Raw genomic sequence first — 11,198 nt, forward strand, 5'->3', positions numbered from 1 at the left:
AGCAAACATTTGGACGTTTAATGACCGTTGAAAAGACGTCCGACAGAGACGTCCCGTCATGGTTGAAAAATAGTTCCAAAATGGAAGTTGAACCGACGTCTTTGACGTCGTCTGGCCGTGAATTCCACGTCTTTTCTGGCCGTGAATTCCACGTCTTTTCTGCGCGTCCCTGGACGTCTAAATGCGTCATCATCTGTGTGTTTAAATGTGTTGCTGCATAATTTAAGTGTATATATAAGCCTGCATATAAAATAATCACACAATCAAGTCTTGAGGTTTACACATCTTGAAAAAGGTCCAAAATTGGTCCAGTCAGACCTGAACGTCAATAAAACGTGTTAATCACGTGTACATCACAAACAAGAACACATTATTTGTGGACATAAGCAAAAAAGAAGCATGTTCTGATTTAGCACAACATTTTATTGATCTTGAACAGACAAAATTTCTCTTTTATTTTTTTCAATGTTTAACATTTCGTGAGCTTAGAATTATAAGGTTCTATCTCCACTTTTGGTCGAAATTGAGTTTTTGACAATCTGATCCATTAGGTGTTTATTAATGCCTGTGTGGTGTTATTTTTGTAAAAAAAAAAAATATTTTGTTAGCAGTTATTAATAAAATAAAAAGGTTCCATCTCAAAAAAAATAAACTGAGTTTAAAAACTTTGATGCTCAATAAACTACCCCAAACGGAGATAGAACCTTATAATTCCAAGCTCTCGATTTGTTAACCAAAGTAAAATACCAATTACAAAATACTGAATTATTATATAAAGGGATAGTTCACCCAAAAATGACAATTATGTCATTTACTCACCCTCATGTTCCAAACCTGTATGAGTTTCTTTCTTCTGCTGAACACAAAAGAAGATATTTTGAAGAATGTTTGTAACCAAGCAAATAGAGCAACCACTGACTACCATTATTGGAGAAAAAATGATTATGGTAGTTAATGGGAAGCGACATCTGCTTGGTTACAAACATTCTTCCAAACATCTTTGTGATTAGCATAACATAGAAAGGTATACAGGTTTGAAACATGAGGTTGAGTAAATTATGACAATTTTCATTTTTGGGTGAACTATCCCTTAAACACATTGTTTGGCTCATTTTTTGTATCCACCACCCCCAGCTCTTCCTGGAGTGCGTTTCAGGTGTTCTGCCATTGCTGCATCAATTTCAGAGTCTGTAGCATTTGGGCTCCACCTCTTCACAGCATCTAAGGGAAGAGAATATATTTCTTTAAAAAAAAAATTTAGATAAAAAATTTAGGTAAATGACATGCAAAACCATGGAACAAGATGAATGAATCATGCGTTAAACATTAGAAAAAGGTAATCAACATGCATTACATTTTATTGTATAAAAGATGTTCTGCTTTAAATTGGTGTTGGGGGGTGGGGGTAACAGCATTTGTCCCCTGCCTCTTCAATACCACTGTGGTGCCCTTGAGAAAGACCCTTAACTAGGTGTGTAACTGTGAGAAAGTGAACAGGACATTTCTGATAAAGACAGGTGGGCTGTGATGTCCCCTGAATAGACATGTTTAGCAATTCTAAAATTACAAAATATTTTTAAAGCAGTTACTGAAAACATGTTCAAATCCAGCTAAACATTTCATTCTATTTCAGATAATTTACTTTCTGAAAGAAACTCTCACAAGGCTACATTAATAATTTACAGTAATAACTTTGACTATCATTAAACATACTTTATGGTACCGTTGTATAAGTTCAAAGTCTACTAGCTAATTTTAGCCAAACTCAGTTATCCAATTTCAGTTGACAATGTGGGCATCATTTCTTTCGGTTCATTCATGTCAAACAAATAAAACTCTAGCACGTTAATCTAATAATACAAAATGTACGTACCCAACAGTAGATTTCTAATAATATTCCTCCTCTCCTCGTGATTGTTCAAACTTCAATGTTCCCAAGTGTGAGTCTATGGGGAGAACGCGTTAACATCTCGCGAGATAATCTAATGGCGCTTTTCCACTGCATGGTACGGTACGGCTCGGTTCGGTACGGCACGCTTTGGCGCTTTTCCACTGCATGGTACGGTACGGCTCGGTTCAGTACGGCTCACTTTTGGCGCATTTCCACTGCATGGTACGGTACGGTACGGCTCGCTTCGGCTCGCTTTAAATGGTACCACCTCTGTTGAGGCAAAGAGTATAGAAGTACCAAGAGGCGAAACTCAATAGAACGTTCCATTGCAACAAACTCACCCATGCGCAGAGCTGCAGCTCCGCCATCTTGGACTGAACGCAACACAGCTGTCATAGAATTGAACGATACCGGTTCAAATTCAAAAGCGGTTAAATGAACTAAAAAGTAGTTTCTAGTTTTTAATATCTCTAGAGCAGACATCCCATGTCTCCCGGAAGATCCGGGAGTCTCCCGCATATTGATAGCGGCTCCCTGATGCCCACAAATTAGCTAAAATCACCCGGAATCTAGAGCGAGCGAGCAAGAGCGCGCAGCTCCAAACCGTGTAACGTTAGAGCACACGGCAGAAAGGGTGAGGGAGCGAAATATCAACATATCAACCTAAAATGTGGAACACAACTTGTTCAGATTTTTTGCTTTCATTTTCTTGCAGTTCTAGAGTAAAATATATTTTGTAATATATATATTTTATATAAAATATAAATAATTATATTTTAAATTTGTACATTTTAATAAACTCAAACTTATATAACTTTTTTCTGTTTCACTTTCATAATTTATTTCACTTCAACAATAATCTGACAAATTAAAACAAGACCAACCATAGGTCTAAATTCCAAAGCATTCCTGAATTACAACCATTAAGTTTGGATAGTGATTTTCATGTTTATGCGAAAAAAAGTTAAAGGGTTAATTTAGTGATAACAATGAATTAATAAAGCAGTCATTTGCCAGGTTAGGTGTTCATATATCTCTGAAAGTATGCGATTTAAAAAGCCAATTTCGAGTCTTGACAATTTCGACCAAATACATAACATTAGCAAACTGTTACTGCGGTTATGGGATAGCTTACATTAACGTTACAGCACCTGTTATCGTTGACGTTAGCTCACTTTAAAGTTAATAAAAACCTTTTCTACTTTACCTCTCTGGATCTTTGGGGAATCTATGAAATGCTAGTTGATTGGTTGTACACTGGTAGTTGTTGCAGTTGATGGCAGAACACTGTTTTCTTTGTTTCCAATTATTTCCAGACATAATGTTAATGCTGTACAGTAGTTGTGCTAACGGTAAAGCCGTTGGTTCAGTCCAAAATGGCGGCCGCGCTACCGAAGCGCCACCTAGTGGCTGTTGTCAAAACTGCAACGGAGTTTCGCCTCTTGTTACTTCTATACTCTTTGGTTGAGGTTCCAAGCGTACCGTACCGATACTAAAATGTGACGTGAAAACACTGCAGATCACTGATTGGTCAGACAGAATCATCACTACCAGCGTCATTGTATTTATGACACGAGACACTAAACCCGCTAGATTTAAATAGCCAGTAGACAACAGCCAGCGCTGTAGCGCCTGTTTTAAAAGTATTTGCTTAAAAAAAAAAAAAAAAAAAAGTATAAACTTCAAAAAAAGAAATGGCTGAATCGTGGTCAGTGGACGAGGTGCAGACGTTCCTCTCGTTGGTTGCCGAGGAGTGGATAGGGAAACACGGAATGAAAAATTCGCATTTAATATGATGATATCATGGCAGTAGAGACGGCAACTATAACGATCAGTCCCACCCACTTTGAAGCGGTACTAACTGCAGTGGAAAAGCAACCGAGCTAAAGCGAACCGAACCGTGCCGTACCGAGTCGAGTCGTACCACGCAGTGGAAAAGCGAAGCGAGCCGAACCGTTCCGCGCCGAGTCGAACCGTACCGAGCCGTACCATGCAGTGGAAAAGCGCCATAACCTATCGCAGGATTTTGTAATGTCGCGAGATCTTTTGTTACATCTTGGCAGCACAGTTTTGGCAATTACATCCAACTCAGACATAAATGGTGACCGGATATATTTCTGTTTTACATATATGCATACATTCCATAAATAAATATCAACGAATACATCAGGTACAACAGGTTGAAATAATGACTAAAATGCAGTGGCTTTGCATTCACTTAACCACACTGGGCACTTTGTGATTATAATTTATTTAAACAAGATAAAGTAAATATATTTACTTTGTATACAAATCGTGTATTTCATAAAGATAATTCCTGTTTTCTTTTTGGGGTTTTTTCTGTCTTGCTTGACTAGACGTGTAAAGGACGTCAGTGGACGTCTTCACAACCTCTTAAAAACTACTATGGGCAATTAAATTAATTATTGCAGTATTAACCATGCAAGGATTAAGCACAGCTTTTGCATATTTCACAAGGATTTCATAGAGGGTCATGATGGACTATAAATGCACGTGTAAAAGACGTCGCCAGGTGACGTCCTCTCACCCAATACACTATATATTGAACTACACATAGCTAAAAGTCAAAATAGCAATTATACATGCAACCCCAGAGAACTGTAGACATGTACAAATGTATCTGAATGCATTTTTAGGAAATGTTCTGTGTTACATATTTTTACCGATTTATGCCGTCCTACCGCGACTAATTTTGGCCAGGGACACGACGTTGCCGTCGGACCAATGTTTGCTGGGTAATTACACAGTGATACCATGGTCATTGAACCAGGTTTTGGTTCTTCTGGCAGTGTGGGCAGGTGCAAATCCTTCTGGAAAATGAAGGAAGCATGAAGTGCTCTGAAAATGTCCTGGTAGACGGCTGCGTTGACTCTGGATTTAACAAAGTCCTCTATTCTGATGAGAGCAAATTTTGCATCTCATTTGGAAACCAAGGTCCCAGAGTCTGGTGGAAGAATGGAGAGGCACACAATCCAAGATGCTTGAAGTCCAGTGTGAAGTTTCCACAGTCTGTGTTGGTTTGGGGAGCCATGTCATCGGCTGGTGTTGGTCCACTGTGCTGTCCACTCAACGCAGCCGTCTACCAGGACATTTCCAGAGCACTTCATGCTTCCTTCAGCAGACAAGCTTTATAGAGATGCTGACTTCATTTTCCAGCAGGATTTGCACCTGCCCACACTGCCAAAAGAACCAAAACCTGGTTCAATGACCATGGTATCACTGTGTAATTATTACTGTGTGATTGATTTCATGTAATATTCAATTTTTTTGAAATCCTTTTTTCGTGGGTTTTATGAGCTGGAAGCCCAAATTATGTGCAAATAAACAACTAAATACTTGAAATCGTTTAAGTTGTGGGCCCTGAATCTATAATCTATGGAAGTTATAAATAAACTTTTCCATGATATTCACATTTTTTGGAAAGGGTCTGTATATTTTTTATATATATATATATATATATATATATATATATATATATATATATATATATATATATATATTATGTATATTATTTATATATATATATATATATATATATATATATATATATATATATATATATATATATATATATATATACACACACTTATTTTTGTTGCTCTTTTATGTTTGTTGAAAATAGCTTAGGAAGCTGGCATGACCAACATGGTGCTTGTCTGTTGTCTGATTAAGACATTTCATATTTTGTACCAGGCCATTTATGGTTGTTTATATTGTTCAATAAAATTCTTGGAAAAAAAATAATAAAAAAATAGGCCAACTTGGGCATCGACTGATGACGCTTCACAAGAACACAAGTAACCTGGAGACAGGGGCTGTGTGTTAAGTGGAATCAAAATTCACATAGAGAAAAGGGATGTTTTTTTATTTTATTATGACAATAAAGATATAGACAAGAATCACATTTTTATGTTAAATCTTATTATATTACTTGGTAAGTTTTATATACACAAATGTAAATGGTCTGAAAGGATTCCTAACATTTACCATTATAAGGCTGATATGAAGATTTACTTTGAAACATTGCAAGGACTCTCAAACCGCAAAGCAACCAGGACTATGGTCATCTATAAAAAATTAAATTCCTCTTCTTTATATTATTTTATTTTATTTTAAATATATATATATATATATGTATATGTCTGTATTAGAGTAAAACTGATTGATAAACACGCCTTTGGTAGCCTTTTGTCTCTTAAAGTAACACCTGTCTTGTAGTTCAGTTTGTTCCTCCGAGTGTTGAACTGAAGATGCACTGCTCCTCCCCTTAACTTGTATAAACCTGATACATACAGACCTAACCTGTTCCAAAACACCTGTGTTCACTCAGTTCTCTTACGAGAGGTTCTCTCGTATTGCGTAAGTAGCTTACGCATCGGGAAAGTCTTCTTTCTTCGAGATCTGAAGCCAAAAAATTATCCTTAATTTTGTATTCATTGTCAACGCAGTGCAGCAGCCGACAGACCTAGGCAGGCTAAATAAGCGTGCTCATTGGCTGCTCGGCTGCAACTGCTTAAGCCTATCGGTGAGCGCTCTAAACGCGGCAACCAATGAGGGCGCTTCGCGCCCTCCACACCCTTCTAACCGTCAGAATGGGCGTGGCCAGCGTGTATATATTCAGCGCTCACAGGCTAAAATTCTGATTTTCTTGTCTTCAGCGACGCTCTTCGCATCGCTGGATCTTGAGAGCCGCCGCCGTTGAAACCAGCGACCAGCAAGCTTAGGACAGCGCCTGAGGAAGCCGGCCGTCTTCGCCGCCTTCAGCCATCCGTGCCTGCTACGCTATCCGGCGACATATCCTTTACATTATTACTGTTTCTGTGTGTACTCTAAAAGAGCACGAGGCGTTTTTGTAAAAACGCCTCGTTTTTGCGGCTCGTGCCGCGCCCCGCTCAGCAACGGAGACCGCCACCTCTCTGCGCTCTCCGCCTGGGCCGCGGGCACGCCGCCACCGCACTCTCCGAGTGCGAAGAGCTTTCAATGTCGACCCTGCGGGCTCGACTTGAAGCTTTCGACCAAGCTGTCGCTCCGCCTGTCCCTGCCGGGCCGCGCAATAAGAAGCGCCGCTCGCAGCGACCACCGGAGACTGTTGTGACTGAGGAGCTCGCCGGAACCTCTCCCTCGAGCTCTCTCTCGCCCTCTCCCTCCCGGCCGCTCTACCGCCGGCTCTGCCCGCGCCGCCGCCGCGTCAGGAGATGAGGAGAATGTGATAGATACCCGTACTCTCCCTCTGTTCGAGCCGTGCAGTACGCCGCTCACAAGGGATGGCAGAAGCGGACGGTCCCGGAGCGAGTTTCCTCTCCCTCTGTTCGAGCCGTGCAATACGCCGCTCACGAGGGATGGCAGGAGCGGACGGTCTCGGAGCGAGTTTCCTCTCCCTCTGTTCGAGCCGCGCAAACTGCGCCGCTCACAAGGGATGGCAGGAGCGGACGGTCTGAGCTCTCTTTACGTTACAAGAAAGCTACTCCGTCCTCGCGCGTCACTGGTGAAAGGGGAACAGAGTGTTTTCGTCCCGCCGTGGCCTGGACTATAACCTCCATTCTCACACATTTCTCAGTCCCCTCTTAAGTTCAGGCGACTGGAATTGTTACTATTGCAGTATACGAGCCTGTTATATTACACGCTCGCCTGCAAGCAAAGCCGTCACAAGACATGATACTAATGTATTCTCCCCTGTGGCTCAGTGGCGGAATCCTAGACTGTCAAGCTAGAGACCGGGGTTCGGTCCCCGCTCTCGCGGCAGTTAAAGTTTATGCTGTTCGCTTCTCCGAGCTCGCGGCCAGTTTTTCTTACATACAGAAAACAAGCCCGCTCTTTCCCTCGTTGGGCCGCGCAGATTGCGCCGTTCAAGGGATGACAAAGCGGACGGTCACGAGCAGCGTTCAGCGTACGCGCCTCACTCACCGGCGAAAAGAGAAGAGAGTGTGTTAGTCTCGCAACGGCTGGACAACCGCCAATTCTCACACATTTCTCAGTCCCCTCTTAAGTTCAGGCGACTGGAAATATTACTATTGCAGTAAACGAGCCTGTTTTAAACACACGCTCGCCTGCAAACGAACGCCGACGCGACACATGAGGTCGCTTTTTATATGCTCGCGCTAACTTAAAGCCTATGTGATTCCCCTGTGGCTCAGTGGCAGAATCATACGCTTTCATGCGAGAGACCCGCGTTCGAGCCCAGCTCTCGGGGAAAATAAAATTTATGCTGCTTGCTTCTCCGAGCTCGCGGCCAGTCTTTCTTACTTACAGAAAGCGAACCCACCCCTCGCACCACACCTTCTCAGGGTGCTCGAGTATTTTTTGAGCGTCTAAACACGAGAGAAGAAAAGACGGTTAAATCCCGCAGCCCTGCGGCTGGACCACCGTCGAAGCTTAACGCTCTGTCAGTCCCCGTTGCCACGGCTACTGCAGCTGTTTACCCCGCAGTCAACGAGCCGGTATCTACCCGCTCGCCTGCGCGCATCCGCCGTTCTCACGGCAACCCAGAAAAATGTCAAAAGAGCATAATGTCTGGTTGCACGGCTGACGCCGTATGTGTTTCTAGTACAGTGAATGTGCCCACGTTCTGTGCTCACCCCTGTACACAAGCACTATACATCCCGTGTCTCTCACAGAGCCCACTCTCATGAAGCAGGCAAAAGCCGCTTTAGTGTTAAAAGTAGGTCACGTGTCCACTTCTCCGTGCCCACACCTACTCACTGCCCGCTCTGTCACACGGCCTCGCACGACCGGTCATGTTTTAAATGTGAGTCCTGTGCCCGCCCTCGAGCGCTCACACATACATTTTCGCGCCTCACACTATATGTTCCCCGTTCAAAGCCACCGGGACACTGTGTGTAAAACGGCCAGCTATCGCTACGTGCGATCCGCCGTATCTAACCACCAAGAGCGCGCGCGCCGCGCCCGCCCCTGAATGTAACTCCTGTGCCCGCCCTCGAGCGCTCACACATACTAACGAACATTTTCGCCCCGACGCCGCCATCGCGCGTCGCGCCTCACACTTTATGTTCCCCGTCTAAAGCCACCGGGACACTGTGTGTAAAACGGCCAGCTATCGCTGCGTGCGATCTGCCGTATCTAAGCACCAAGAGCGCGCGCGCCGCGCCCGCCCCTCCGTTTCGAGCTCTCGAGCCCGCGATGCGCGGCGATCGGAGCCCGGAGGCCATTCTGCCCCTGGCTGCACACGCAAAAGCGTGGGAAACTATTCCAGGCGCATCAGAACGGGTGCTAAGCACAGTAAAACAGGGCTATACTCTGCAGTTCGCTCGCCGCCCTCCGCGCTTTCAAGCGCGTATCGAGACCAGAGTGAATGGGGAAGTAGCACATCTACTTCGAGCAGAAATAGCTACACTTCTGTGCAAAAGGGCTATGGAACCGGTTTCCCCTTCCATGAGCGAGTCGGGCTTTTACAGCCGTTATTTCCTCGTTCCCAAGAAGGACGGAGCACTCAGACCAATTTTGGATCTGAGACGTTTGAACGAGGCTCTTATGAGAAGACCGTTCAAAATGCTCACAACCAGACAAATTCTCGCGCAAATTCGCCCGAGGGACTGGTTTATATCTCTCGATCTAAAAGACGCGTGCTTTCAGATCCTGATAATACCCCGTCACAGGCCATTCTTGCCATTCGCCTTCGACGGTCAGGTATATCAGTACACGGCCCACCTGTCGACACAGCGCGCGCGCTGCATTCGACGCCTGGCCGCGTCCCTCCGGCCGGGCAGCACCGTACCTCTCAAAACATTTCAGAGGCTACTGGGTTGTATGGCCTCAGCCGCAGCAGTGCTTCGGCTGGGTCTTTTACGAATGCGCCCGCTACAACGCTGGCTGAATGCCCGAGTGCCTCACAGAGCATGGGCTTCCGGCGGTATTCGCATCAGAGTGACTCAGAGCTGCGTTTCAGCTCTGAAGCCCTGGTTAGCGGTCGACTGGTACCAGCGGGGAGTGACAATGGGAGCTATCTCACACCGCAAAATTATCTCGACGGACGCTTCCACCTCAGGCTGGGGCGCTCTGTTCGAGGGCAAACCGGCTTTTGGCCTATGGTCAGACCGGGAAAAATGCCTCCACATAAACTGTTTGGAGATGATAGCGGTCGAGAACGCGCTCAGGCGCTTCCTCCCATTCATACGGGATCACCATGTGCTAGTCCGCTCGGACAACATGTCCGTGGTATCCTATGTGAACCGACAGGGCGGTGTCAGATCCAGGAATCTGTGCAGGCTGACAGAACGCCTTCTCGTGTGGGCTTACCGCTCGCTGAAAGCCGCGCACGTACCGGGCCACCTGAATGTCGGTCCAGACAGACTGTCCAGGGACAACATTCCCCCGGGAGAATGGTCTCTGCACCTCCAGACAGTCCAGTTTCTCTGGCGCCTATTCGGCAGAGCGGAAATCGACCTCTTTGCGTCGAAAGACAATGCTCAATGCCTGAAGTTTTAATTTGAAGAGCGAGGACGCGCTGTCCCAGACATGGCCCAGCCTCCCGCTGTATGCTTTTCCTCCGATCTCCCTGTTGCCACAGGTCATTTCGAGGATCAGAGAAACGCACCACTCAGTGCTGCTTATAGCCCCGCGATGGGAAAACCAAACTTGGTACCCAGAGCTAGTGAGGCTGTCGCACTCACCCCCGTGGCCGATCCCGGTGAGAAAGGATCTCCTCTCCCAAGCCGCTGGATCGATCTGGCATCCCCATCCAGAGCGCTGGTCGCTGCATGCATGGGTGATCAACGGATACCCGTTGACCTGTCAGAAGGGGTCGTGAACACGATCACACAGTCGAGAGCCCCCTCCACGAGACGGCTCTATGCGTCTAAATGGTCGGTGTTTTCTAAATGGTGCGCTACTCAAAACCTGGATCCGCGCGCATGCGGGGTCCCGCGGGTGCTCTCCTTCTTACAAGAGCTGTTGGAAAAGGGCAGATCCCCTTCCACGCTCAAAGTATATGTAGCCGCTATTACAGCGTTCGCTGAGACGACGCGCGGCCGGGAAATGGGAAGGAATGAGCTCATTATCCGCTTCCTCAGAGGAGCTAGACGGATGAATCCCCCGCGGCCCCCCTCGGTTCCCTCGTGGGATCTGTCCTTGGTCCTGGCGGCCCTAAAGGCTTTTCCCTTTGAACCGCTTGAATCCGCGGATTTAAAGTATCTGTCGCTTAAAACCGTTTTTCTGATAGCTCTGTCTTCAGTCAAACGAGTGGGTGATTTGCACGCGCTATCTGTTAGCCCTGCATGTCTCGAGTTCGGGCCGAATGACTCGAAAGTCATTCTCCGACCGAGGCACGGTT

At 45.5% G+C, this 11,198-nt stretch overlaps 1 protein-coding gene and 1 long non-coding RNA gene across 4 annotated transcripts in view; one reads left to right on the plus strand and one right to left on the minus strand.

Annotated features, from left to right (window-relative positions):
• Positions 1-11,198, plus strand: part of LOC311098492 (4-galactosyl-N-acetylglucosaminide 3-alpha-L-fucosyltransferase 9-like) — a 37,004-nt gene that overhangs the window by 13,643 nt on the left and 12,163 nt on the right. The gene's annotated exons all lie outside the window — the stretch shown is intronic.
• LOC311065932 lies at positions 403-2,164 on the minus strand. 2 transcript variants are annotated; one of them, XR_014602996.1, is made up of 3 exons: positions 1,874-2,164; positions 1,355-1,479; positions 403-1,221 (listed from the first exon to the last, which is right to left on the minus strand). It is a non-coding gene; the product is annotated as an uncharacterized lncRNA (long non-coding RNA). The 2 variants fall into 2 exon arrangements; XR_014602995.1 differs by lacking the exon at positions 1,355-1,479.

This window comes from Abramis brama, assembly GCF_963993115.1.
Source record: "Abramis brama genome assembly, chromosome: 16".
In the NCBI taxonomy this organism is placed as follows: domain Eukaryota; kingdom Metazoa; phylum Chordata; class Actinopteri; order Cypriniformes; family Leuciscidae; genus Abramis; species Abramis brama.